The sequence below is a fragment of the Thamnophis elegans genome, chromosome Z (genome assembly GCF_009769535.1).
Source record: "Thamnophis elegans isolate rThaEle1 chromosome Z, rThaEle1.pri, whole genome shotgun sequence".
NCBI lineage: Eukaryota > Metazoa > Chordata > Lepidosauria > Squamata > Colubridae > Thamnophis > Thamnophis elegans.
Window position 1 is genome coordinate 66,346,033 of NC_045558.1, and position 12,477 is coordinate 66,358,509.

Below are 12,477 nucleotides of genomic sequence, written 5' to 3' on the forward strand. Positions count from 1 at the left end.
ACAAGTCAGTAACAACCCAAATCACTGTATTTCCTTGACTTTCTGGCAATTCAACAATGAAATCAATAGAGATCTCCTTCCACGGTGCCTCGAGATGAGCTACCGCCTGGAGCAATCCTTGAGGTTTTCCTGGTAGATGCTTTGCCGCAGCACAAGTGTGGCAACTAGCCACATAAGACTCAATGTCTTTTTTCAATGAGGGCCACCAAAATTGCCTCTTGATGAGATGCAGGGTTTCCACAAAACCAAAATGTCCGGCCATGCAAGAGTCATGAACACGTTGAAGGACCATGGCTCTAATAGTTGCGGGAACATATAATTTAGCCCCAATCCAAGTCAGGCCATCCTTTTTTTTTTTTTTTTTTTTTTTTTTAAGAGAACTTTTTTATTTTTCTTTAAAAAAAAAACAAACACAAATATGTCATCATTTGTCAATCATTAAGACATTGAAATACAATTTTTTTTGTTGTGTGTACCCCTCCCTCCCTCCACCCCCCCATCCCCCCTCCTCCTTCCCCCCCCGACTTCCCAGAACCCGTACACGGTATGGATTTTTAACTAACACAGTCTAAAATCTATTGAGAAAAAAGAAATAAAGAAATTAATGACATTCTAGATTGAACTTAGCTTCTTCTTACTGAACTAACTTTTAACAGTTTAAATCATTTCTGATCTTAAGCATAGGCTAACTGGAATTTCTTAGTCCCGTATTTATTTTGTATATAGTCAATCCATTTTTTCCAGTCTCGTTTATATCTCTCATTTGAATGATCTTTGAGATATGCCGATATTTTAGCCATTTCAGCTAAGTTTGTTACTTTCAATGTCCATTCTTGGATTGTAGGCAAGTCTTCCTTCTTCCAATATTGCGCCACCAACAGTCTTGCTGCAGTTATCAGGTGCAGAATCAAATTGGTCTCTACCACTGTAAAATCAGTACATATACCTAGTAAAAATAACTGAGGAATAAACTTTATCCTTTTTTTAAAAACATTTTGCATGACCCACCATATTTTTATCCAAAATGCCTTAACCTTTTGGCAGGTCCACCATATATGATAATATGTAGCATCGAGAGAACCACACCTCCAACATTTAGGCTGTACATTCGGATACATAGAAGCCAACTTTTTAGGATCTAAATGCCATCTATAAAACATCTTGTAAAAATTTTCTCTCAGATTTTGAGCTTGTGTAAATTTCACATTTCTTACCCAAATTCTTTCCCATGTATCCAACATTATTGGTTCCTCAATATTTTGAGCCCATTTTATCATACAATCTTTAACTAATTCTGTTTCCGAATCCATCTGTATTAATACATTATATATCCTCTTTATATGCATTAAGCTTTGATCTCTTATTTGTTTAAACAGATTATCCTCAACTTGAATAAAGCCAATTTTTTGATCTATTTTCCACCTAGCCTGTAATTGCCCATACTGGAACCATGTTTGAACTACCTTCTCCTCTTTTAATACCTCTAAAGATTTTAATTGTAATACCCCCCTTTCCGAGGTAAGAAGCTGTCTGTAAGTAAATCTATCCTGTTTTTGTGCTGTATTCATATTTTCAATTGCATGTCTAGGAATTGCCCACATGGGTATCTTGTCATTTAATTTATATTGGTATTTCTTCCAAACCCGCAATAAAGCATTTCTCAAAATATGACTTTTAAAGTTCTTATCCAATTTTTTGTTGAATAACAGGTAAGCATGCCAACCAAATACCAGATCGTGTCCCTCAATGTTCAATATTCTATCATTGGTTAAATGAATCCAATCACTAATTACAGATAATGCCACTGCATCATAATATAGTTTTAAATTAGGTAGTTTCAATCCTCCTCTCTCACGTACATCTTGCATTATTTTCATCTTTACCCTCGGCTTCTTTCCTGCCCACACAAATTTGTTGATACCCTTCTGCCATTCTAAAAGGTTCGCATCTTTTTTAAGTATAGGTAACATTTGGAAAAGAAATAAAAATTTTGGTAAAATGTTCATTTTCACTGCCGCTATCCTGCCCAGCAAAGATAAGTGCAATTTCTCCCATTTTTTCATCTCTGTCTGTATGCTATGCCAAAGTGGTTCATAATTATGCTTATATAATTTCCCATTTGAAGTTAAAATGTTAACTCCAAGATATTTGACTTTTTTAACTACCTCACATCCTAGCATCACTCCTAATTCTTCCTTTTGTTTAATATTCATATTTATAGCTAATATTTTGGTTTTTCCTAAGTTTATTTTAAAGCCAGACACTTGACCATATTGATTAATCGTATTCATTAAAACCATACTGGATTCCTGCGGTTGTTCCAATATTATGACCAAATCATCCGCAAAAGCGCGGACTCTATATTCTTGCTGCCTAATCTTGATCCCTTTTAAACCATCCAAGCCCCGTATTTTATTCAACAATACTTCCAAAGTTATAATAAACAATAATGGGGACAAAGGACAACCCTGTCTTGTACCTTTTCCAATTTGAAAAGAGTCTGTTAAACTTCCATTGACTATGATTTGTGCTGTTTGCTGTTGGTATATTGCTTTAATTGACTGTAAAAAATTATCTCCTATCTGCATTTTTTGCAATATCTTCAGCAGAAATTGCCAGTTAACTCGATCAAAGGCCTTCTCAGCATCCAAAAATATAAACGCAGCAGGGATCTGGTTGTTCTTTCCCAAATATTCTAATGCATTAATAATTAATCTGACATTACTTTTCATCTGTCTCCCTTGTATAAAACCTGTTTGGTCCGTATGTATCAATTGTTGAATGACCAACATTAACCTATTTGCTAATATTTTAGTAAAAATTTTATAATCTACATTCAGTAATGAAATGGGTCTATAATTTTTGGGTTGAGTAGTATCTTGATCTTCTTTGGGTATCAAAGATATAAACGCTGTCTTCCAAGATGGAGGGACTTTACCTTCCGTTTGAATCATATTAAATAATTCTCTAAGAGGTTCTACCATTTCTAACTGTAAGTTTTTGTAGTAAACCGCTGTCAAGCCATCTGTACCTGGTGCTTTCCCTGGCTTTAATTGCTTAATTACCTGCAGGATTTCCCCCGAGGTTATTGGTTGATTCAATTTTTGCCTGTGTTCTTCTCTAACTGAAGGTATTTTCTCCTTGTCTAAATATTTGTCTATGTCTAAACCATTAATTTTATCCCCTTTATACAGTTCTGTAAAAAATTCCCAGAAAGCCTTTTGAATCTCTTCCTGTTGGAACACCTCCTTCCCTCTGTAAATCAGTTTAGATATATTTCGAGTTTTCCTTTTTTTCCTAATCTGATAAGCTAACCATCTGCCAGGTTTGTTTGCATTACAAAAAGTATTGTGTTTTGCATATAATAAATTAGTAGCTACCTGGTCAGAGATCAACATGTCAAATTGAGATTTTAATATGTTAATAGCTTCCTTAACCTTTGTATCGTCTGGTTTCCTTGTTAACTCCAGCTCTTTTCTCTTAATTTCCTCTTCCAGTTCTGTTCGTTTTAGCCCTTGCTTATTTCTATGTGTTTTATTTATATTCATCAAAACTCCTCTCATATACGCTTTGCTTGCATCCCATACAAATTCCATAGATGTACCCTTATTCATATTCAAAACAAAATATTCAGATAGTAATTTTTTACAATCATTAATATAGTTTTCATATCTAAATAAATTTTCATTCAGTCTCCAAAACCTTCTTGCCTGCACTACCCTTCCCAACTCCATCCAAACTGGGTTATGGTCCGAAAGGACTCTAGCTGCAATCTTTGTTTTCTTGACCCTAGAAAGCAAATCATTAGTGGTTAGAATAAAATCGATCCTTGAAAGGGATTGATGCCTGTCCGAGAAGAAAGTGAAGTCATATTCCTCTGCATTTCTTTCTCGCCAGATATCTCTCAATTCAAAATCATCCATAATGTCAAAGAAAGATTTGGGTAACTTTGCTCGCATCTTGGTATTTAGGCGGGAAATCTTCTTATCTCTCTTAGTATCTATCACTCCATTCCAGTCACCCAATAGTATACAGGAACTATAGTCCCACTGTACTAATTTAGCATGAAGATTTCTATAGAATCTATCTTGCTGTTGATTGGGAGCATAAATTCCCAAAAGTAATGTCTTTTTCCCTTCTAAGATTAAGTCTAAAGCAATATATCTTCCGAAGGGATCTGCTTCTATTAATTCAGCTTTCATATCTTTTCTTAAGTATACAACTATACCATTCTTCTTTTCCATAGCAGAAGCTGCAAAATGTTGACCAAGTTTTGAGTTGATCAAATATTTTTGATCAGTTGACTTGATATGAGTTTCTTGCAAACAAATTACATCGTTCTTAAACTGTTTAAGATAATGAAATATTTTCTTCCTCTTCTGTGGAGAGTTCAGTCCGTTGACATTCCATGTTAAAATCTTAGTTGTCATCTTTGGTTGGTTGAAGCATTTTTAGAGCTTCCTGCACGGCCTGTTTAACCTTAGGTCTAGCTCCTCCCACTGCTTCCAGATTTGTTGTTGTAGTTCCTTGATCGATGGCCGATGATTGTTGATGCTGTTGCCTCTTAGCTTGTTTCTCCATACGTCTAGTAGTCATGCGGCTAGGTCTTGGTTCCATAGCACCTTGCACTTCTAGAGAAGAGAGATGCTCCATCTTGTCTGGTGGTTGTGTAGTTTGCTGTCTATCCTGTCCTTCTTGTGGTCTTTCTCTAGGTCCAGATGGTGCAGGGTGTCCGGCCTTCAATATATTATAATAAAAATCTCGGGCTTTCCATACAGAGTTGAGGCGGTACCTTTGCTTATCAAATGTAAATATGATGCCAAATGGTGCATCCCATCTATACTGTATCTGACGATTTCTGAGTTCTTCGACCAAAAAAGCGTAGTCTCTTCTGGCTCTTAACATTTGAGGTGGTATCTCTTTCAAAACAGCCAGGTCTTGACCGCCAATTTGAAGCTTAGTGTTATAAGACGCTTGCAGTACCATATTTCTGAACTCTCTTGTAGTAAAATATATAACGATGTCTCGAGGAAGCTGCTTCTGCTTTGCCAGCCAGGAGTTAACGCGGTAAGCTTTGTCAATTTGCCAGCCTTGGTTGGTCCCTGGTCTTCCCATCAGGCGGTCAAAAGCTTCCGATAGGATCTGTTTCAGATTCTCCTGTTTCTCCTCACGCAGCCCCCTTACTCTTAATGCGAACTCCATTTGTCGGTACTGTATCATAATAATTTCTTTTTCAGCATTTTCCACTTTTTGTTCCACCACCTCTGTTTTCAATGTCAAGTTAGCATTGACATCATTAAGAACCTCTAGAGTATCTTCCACTCCAGAAATATGTTCTGTTAATACAGTTACAAGACTCAGCATGTCGTCTCTAATTTTATCAACCTTAGCCTCAAATTTCTCATACAACTCCTGTTTAAGTCCTTTTATTTCACTTTTAATTTCACTTTTAATTTCTTCTTTCATTTCTTTTATTTCCTCTTTTCTCTCCTCTCTATTATCTCTAAATTTATCTTCCATTTTAATTGTCTGTGCATTAAAAGCCTCGCTTAGATTACTCAGAAAAAATTCTTTCGTTAACACATCCCCAGCAGGGGGCGTAGGAAGCGGAGGCTGCAGCTTTGTACCAGGCACTGAGGATGTGCCCCTGGAAGTAGAGGGTGACGTCTTCAAGTTAATATTTGGTTTTGAGGCCATTTCAAAATTTGTCTGCCTGCAGTTAATAAAACTCTATTGCCTAAATATGCAGCTTTAAGTAAAGAGGCTTTTATTTTGAAATTTAAGGCTTGGCAAAAGTTTCAGTGAATAAACATTGTAACAAGACCGTTCAACAGATTCATCACCATTTAACTTCCAAATAAGCAAAGTTAATGAAGGAGTAAAATTCTTCTATTGTGAAACCAAAACATGTGATAAGCTATCTCTTTTGTTTTGAATTCTTTTGAAGTCTTGTGAGAATTAGCAAAAAGTGTTCGTTATTACCGGAGAAACCAGCCTGCTCGGCGCCATTTTAAAAGCCTCTAAGTAAATAATTTTTCGGAGGAGAAAAAGAGAAGAAGCTAAAATGTTGATAAGCAATTATTGTCCTCGCAGTAAACGGATTCAGCTCGTGATAAGATTAAATCAAACAAAACTTAGAGCAGAGTGGGAGAGACCTACTTTGTCCTGCACAAGGCAGTTGGAAGTTCCCAGCACGGACAGCCGTTCTGCCTTGGGCTAGCCCCCCTTTCCTTGCAAGCACAAAAGCTGCAAAAATCGAAGAGCATTTGCCAGCAAAACAGTTTCTTCTTTCCCTCTTGCCTGAAGGATAAGAAAACCTGATAAGACGTCAGATGGAAGATCCTCTAATCAGGTACGTAGCCAGGAATTCGGAGGCAGCTGATTTTTTGCTGCTTCCACCAGTAAGCTCCTCCCAGGAAGTCCCAAGTCAGGCCATCCTTCATGGTGCATTAATCCGTATGTTGGCGGAACCATTCATCAATTTCAATAGCTTCCTTGAACTTTGTAACGAGGTCTTGAGTGACTCCCAAATTGGAAGTGTTCTGGCTTCTGGTGACAACAGGAACGGCCAGGCTCCTCGTTGGCATGACAGGTTGGACAACACTCAGCTTTGAACTGTTATAATGAGGAAGTCTGGACAAAGCATCAGCCATAAAATTCTTCCCTCCTGGGATATATTTCAAAGTGAAATTAAATCTATTGAAATGTTGTGCCCATCTCATTTGTTTAGGGGATAGTTTCTGGGGTTTTTTTTATGCCTCCAAATTTTTGTGATCAGTCCATACCTCAAAAGGGTGTTTCGCCCCCCTCCAGAAAATGACGCCAGGTCATCAAGGCCCACCGGACAGCAAAAGCTTCCTTTTCCCCAATAGCCCATCGTCTCTCAGTCTCTGTTAGCGTTCGAGAGGTGTAAGTGCAGGGTTGCAACTTTCCCTGGGCATTCGCCTGAAGTAGCACTGCCCCCACTGCAACATCACTAGCATTTGCCTGGATTACAAAAGGTGAATCCATGTCCGTGTGTTTCAGGCCTGGTTCAGGTGCAAACAGGCATTTTAATTTCTCGAATGCAGCCTGACATTCCATAGTCCAGTTCAAGGGCTTACTCGGTTTGGGTTTCGCCCCCCCCCCTTTAGATTTCAGGAGGTTTGTAATTGGCAAAGCAATCTTGGCAAAAGAAGGAATAAATTGACGATAGAAATTAGCAAAATCTAAGAAGCTTTGCAATTGCTTACGTGTGCGGGGAGCCACCCATTCGGTGACTGCTTTGACCTTTGCTGAGTTCATTTCTATCCTCTTGTTGGTGATGCGATACCCCAGATAGTCCACCTTCTCCTGATGAAATTCAAATTTGGATAATTTAGCATACAGTTCTGCTGCACGGAGCTTTTTGAGTATTTTGCGAACAAGCTTCACGTGTTCTTCACGTGTTTCTGTGTAAATAAGGATATCATCCAGATAGACCATCATGCCTTTGTAAAGGTGATCATGTAAAACCTCATTAATTAATTGCATGAAAACAGCTGGCACCCCCTGCAGTCCAAACGGCATAACTCGAAATTGGAAACAACCAAGAGGGCAATTAAACACAGTTTTCCATTCACCCCCTTCCTTAATTCTGACCCGGTAGTATGCGCCTCGTAGATCTAATTTTGTGAAAATCTTCCCTTTACCCAGTTGGGCTAGTATGTCCTTCATTAGTGGTAAAGAGTAGACATTTTGGACACAAACCCGGTTCAGGTTTTTAAAGTTCACAAAGAGCCTGAAGGAACCATCTTTCTTTTCTCTGAACAAGAGCGGAGGAGCCACTCGGGGTCTAGTTGTTTCAATGAACCCCCTTTCCAAATTTTTGTCAATGATTTTTATCAATTCATCCATTTCCTTAGGGGTCATTGAGTAAATTTGGGGCTTGGGAAACTTTACTCCAGGTAGAATGTCAATGCTGCAATCAGTGGGTCTGTGGGAGGGCAACTTATCTGAAGATTTTTCACTGAAGACGGAATCTAGGAGAGCTTCCATTTTTCCCCGCGCACCAGAAAAGGGCACTCTAAGCTCAACTGGGATAGTCATGGGCCCCGAGAGGGAACTTACCCAGCGTTCCGCATCATCAGAGTCACTTTCTTCCGAAGAGCCGGGGGTCTCATCTCCTCCTTCCACAGGGTTGAAACGCTGAGAAGGATCCTCCCCTTTCAGGCCCGGTTCTTTTCTCCTGCTGGGAGGTTTCTCCAGCTTCTTCTCTTTCCAGGGGGATGGGGTATTTTGGCTCATTTTGACCTGGCAATTCACGGCACGATGCCCCTCCTTCCCATAGCGGAAGCACACGGAAGGCTTGGGTTTGCTTGCAAATCCACCCTTTCCCCCTTTCGGCATTCTTGGGGGGGTTGGCAGGGGGCGGATTCTTCGCCCTCACCTTCTCCTTTGTAATTCAGCTTGGCTAGGTCAATTTCCATATCAGCGGTTGCTTCATACCAGGATTGCCATCTATGGGGGGGGGGGTCTTCTGTTCACACACTGCTGGTAAATCTCTTTGTTTAACCCATCAGCAAAGTGATCTAGCAATGCTTCTTCAGACCACCCCCTCATGTAAGCTGACAGCTTCTGAAATTCTTGTACATACTCAGCTACTGACCGTTTCCCCTGCCTGAGAGTTGTAAATTTAATTCTGGCTCTACGCTCGGTGAGCGGATCATCAAAACATTTCCTCAAAGCTGCCATAAATCCATTAAAGTCTCTCAAAAGTGGGGAGTTGGCATTGTGCAAACCCACCATCCAATCTGCTGCTTTTTTCTCCAAAGCCATCAATACAATTCTCACTTTAGCTTCATCAGAAACCAGATCATGGCCATACATCTGCATATAATTCCACACTTGAATAAGAAATAGGCCAAGCTCTTTTGGTTCTCCCCCGTATTTTACACTTAAAGGAGGAACCACTTTCCCAAATGCAGTTTCACTTAAATGTGTGCTTTCCCACCACTTCCACAGCCCAGTTTCTGATACAAAATTATTAACATGAGAACAAAATTGATATGGAAAATAAAATTAAATAGCATGTTATTCACAGATAAGCAAATTGATTCCCATCATTTGCAAATATAATAGAAAATCACATTGAATGTCTGGGATGGGGTGGAAGTGAGGATTTTGCATTATCATTGGTCTGGGATGGGGTGGAAATGAAGATTTTGCATTATGATTGTTCATAAGTTAGAACCTGTTGGAAGTTAAAACTCTTTTTCCCCACTTGGCACTGAACCCAGATGGACATTTCTTCCAACAACTACATTTTAGGATTTTACATTCCTCTTTTATTTAGAATTTGATGCAATTAAATAAACCAGTTGTGTTTTCCCTAACAATAGTGATTAAAGCAATATGATCCATTAATGGACTTTTTGTGAAACACTGAAATTAAAAGTTGATTTGGACTTTGATGATTAGATATGGGATTATGGAAATAATGTAGACAAATGTTAATCTTAGAGTAAGAGTTTGATATATTTGTACTTATATCTGTACCAAAGAAAGTTGGAAGTCATTCTTTTTGGTTTTCCTTCTAGTCCTCTTTCTTTCCTACACTTTCACTCTTTTTCTTTCCTGAGCCTTTTCTTTTTTCAAATCTGTTTTTTATTTGTTTTGCCCTTAGCTTTGTTTTTGTTTTTTGATATATGAAGGATCACATACTCAACAATTATAATTCTACATTTCTTATTTATAGAAATCATATCAAGATTTAGAATGAAAAAAAGTTTATTGATAGAAAAAAATATTTGTGCTCAGGGTTGAACTGTGGGTCCTTGGTGCTCTCCGAGCTGATGATTTTCTTGCAGATGTTTCATTACCAAACTAGGTGACACCATCAGTACTAGAAGGGTGTGGAGTTTGCTCTTATTTTCATATACTAGTGGATTACCCTGTCAATGTTGATCAGTTGCTTCACAGACAGTGTTTTGATTGGTGCCAAGTCTTTGCATTCTCAGGCAGAGAAGGGCTATTCTCTGCACCCCTCCCTCAAATGTTCTTTAAAATACAGCTTCCCAGCATTCCTTTAAGAACCTCCAACATTGCAAACTGTGGTTATTCAGGCTAAAATGAATCATCTTTACCTGGGGCTTCAAAATTTGCTTTTGCTGGGAAGATGTGTAGCTAAAAGTACATTTGACTTTGGGGATATTTCTTCATAACCAAACAAAAATATATTTTCTGTGTAGTTCACACCCCTTGCTTGCTGAATCTGGATGTCACAAAGCAAAGCCCATATTTTGTAATTAACTCCTGTGCCCCATTTTGATTGGCAGAATGTTGCAGGAGACTCAGTGCTGTCTCACCTCCCGGCCACGCCCACCCAGCCAATCATTAGGGCAGAGAACCAGTTGTTAAAAAATTTACAGCCCACCACTGGTTTAAATACTGCCTTAGCATGAAAGCTAGCTGGGTGACCTTCAGCTAATCATTCTCTCTCAGTCAACTCACCTCACAGGTGGTTGTTGTGCAGGATGGTGTGTTGGATATGTTTGCCTTGTTATTTGTAAAAATAATAAAGCAAGATATAAACAAACAGAAAAACATAACATTTATATTTAATCTGAACCTGAGTTTGTGTCTTTTCCTAACTTTATTACTGAACTTATGGACAACCCACCAAACTTATTGATTTAACCTTCAGCATCATGTTAAAAGTACAAATTTAAAATGGTACTTCATTCAGTCTCATTGAAAATAATAGTTTACTTGACTTGGTTCCAAACCATTTTATTTTTTGCATCAATAACAGTTATAGTTGTTTGAAATAACTAGTTGAATCTGCTTTATTTACTTTTTTTCTATATAAAGCTATAATTAGCAAATATTATATATTTGAGGAATAATGCCTTAGTAAAGGGGAAGACAAAATTCATAAGGGACATTTATAGATGCACATTTCTGAAAAATTATTAAGCTGATCTTTAGATAATTATGGTATTCTTGAAGTATGGAAGAGATGAATTATACTTGACAAAGGATACATCTGATCTTGGTATCTAAGTAAGGTTGAACTAGAATTCAAATGAAATAACTTCAATTCTTACATTAAGACTTGAACTGAACTTTATGAACAAAGTTATTTAAGAAATTCAAGGAAACTAAAAGGAAGTGTGTCCCATTCAGAATGGGAATTCATATACTTAACCAATGGTTTCTAATGCATAAGGACAAACAGAAATGTGGAGGTAACATTTGTCATGCTTAGTTGTTAATAGGATGGTGAAAAAATTGCCTTGTATAATGCAGTATTTTCAAAATATAATAATATAGAAATTAATGGCAAGACATTGAGTTGAGTTGAACAATTAAGAGATTCTTTCATTCTTCCCTCTTTTTTTCTTTATTTCAGAGACTAAGTAAAGAAACAGTACTGGAGCCTGGAGTATATGTAATGTCATTATAAAAATGAACTTTTACAAATTTTGTGCATATAATTGAAGAATAAAATTTTAGACTCATTAAGTATTTTTAGCATCTGTGTAGCAACAATACCTGTTATAAGATGAGCTACACTTTTCTGACTAATATGTACTTCCCAAATTTTGCAAAATACTTCTCAAATATCTCTACATGGAGGGAAGTAAGCAGTGGGGTACCACAAGTTTCTGTCTTAGGCCCAGTACTCTTCAATATCTTTATAAACAACTTAGATGAGGGTAACAGAAGGGTAACTTACCAAATTTGCAAATGATACTAAGCTGGTAGGAATAGCTAACACCCTGGAAGATAGTTTCAAAATCCAGATGGATCTTGACAAACTTGAACACTGGGCCCTATCTAACAAAATGAAATTCGATGTAGAGAAAAGTAAAGTCTTACACTTAGGCAAGAAAAACCAAAAGTACACATATACACTGGGTGAAACCAGGCTTAATAGCAGTAACTGTAAAATGGATCTTGGATCTTATTGGACAACAATGTGCAGTGGCAGCCAAAAAATGCACTGCAATCCTAAATTGCATTAATAGAGGGATATAATCAAGATCAAGTGAGGTACTAATACCACTCTATAAAGCCTTGGTAAGACCACAACTAGAATACTGCATCCAGTTTTGATCACCACACTATAAAAAAGATGCTGAGACACTAGAAAAAGAGATGAACAACCAAGATGATTAGGGGACTGGAGACTAAAACATGAATTGTTACAGGCATGGCTAGTCTAGTCTAAGCATAGTTAGCCTAGTGAAGAGAAGGACCTGGGGAGACATGATAGCAGTGTTCCAATATTTCAGGGATTGCCACAGAGAGGAAGAGGTCAAGTAATTTTCTAAGGCACTTGAAGGCCAGACAAGGAATAATGGATGGAAACTGATCAAGGAGAGTTTCAATCTAGAAATAAAGAGAATTTTTCTGATAGTGACAACAATGGAACAGTTTGCCTTCAGAAGTTGTGGGAGTTTCATCACTTCAAGAAGAGATTGGACTGCCATTTGTCAGAAATGGTGTAGGGCA

General features: G+C 37.9%; 1 protein-coding gene across 4 annotated transcripts in view; it reads left to right on the plus strand.

Annotated features, from left to right (window-relative positions):
• The window catches only part of BBS9 (Bardet-Biedl syndrome 9), a 347,201-nt gene extending 335,458 nt beyond the window's left edge, over positions 1-11,743 (plus strand). For all 4 annotated transcript variants that reach the window (XM_032234710.1, XM_032234712.1, XM_032234713.1 and 1 more), the window contains one exon: positions 11,372-11,743. The gene's annotated coding sequence lies outside the window, so the exon portion shown is untranslated. The remainder of the gene's footprint in view (positions 1-11,371) is intronic.
• Positions 11,744-12,477: the final 734 nt, after the last annotated feature.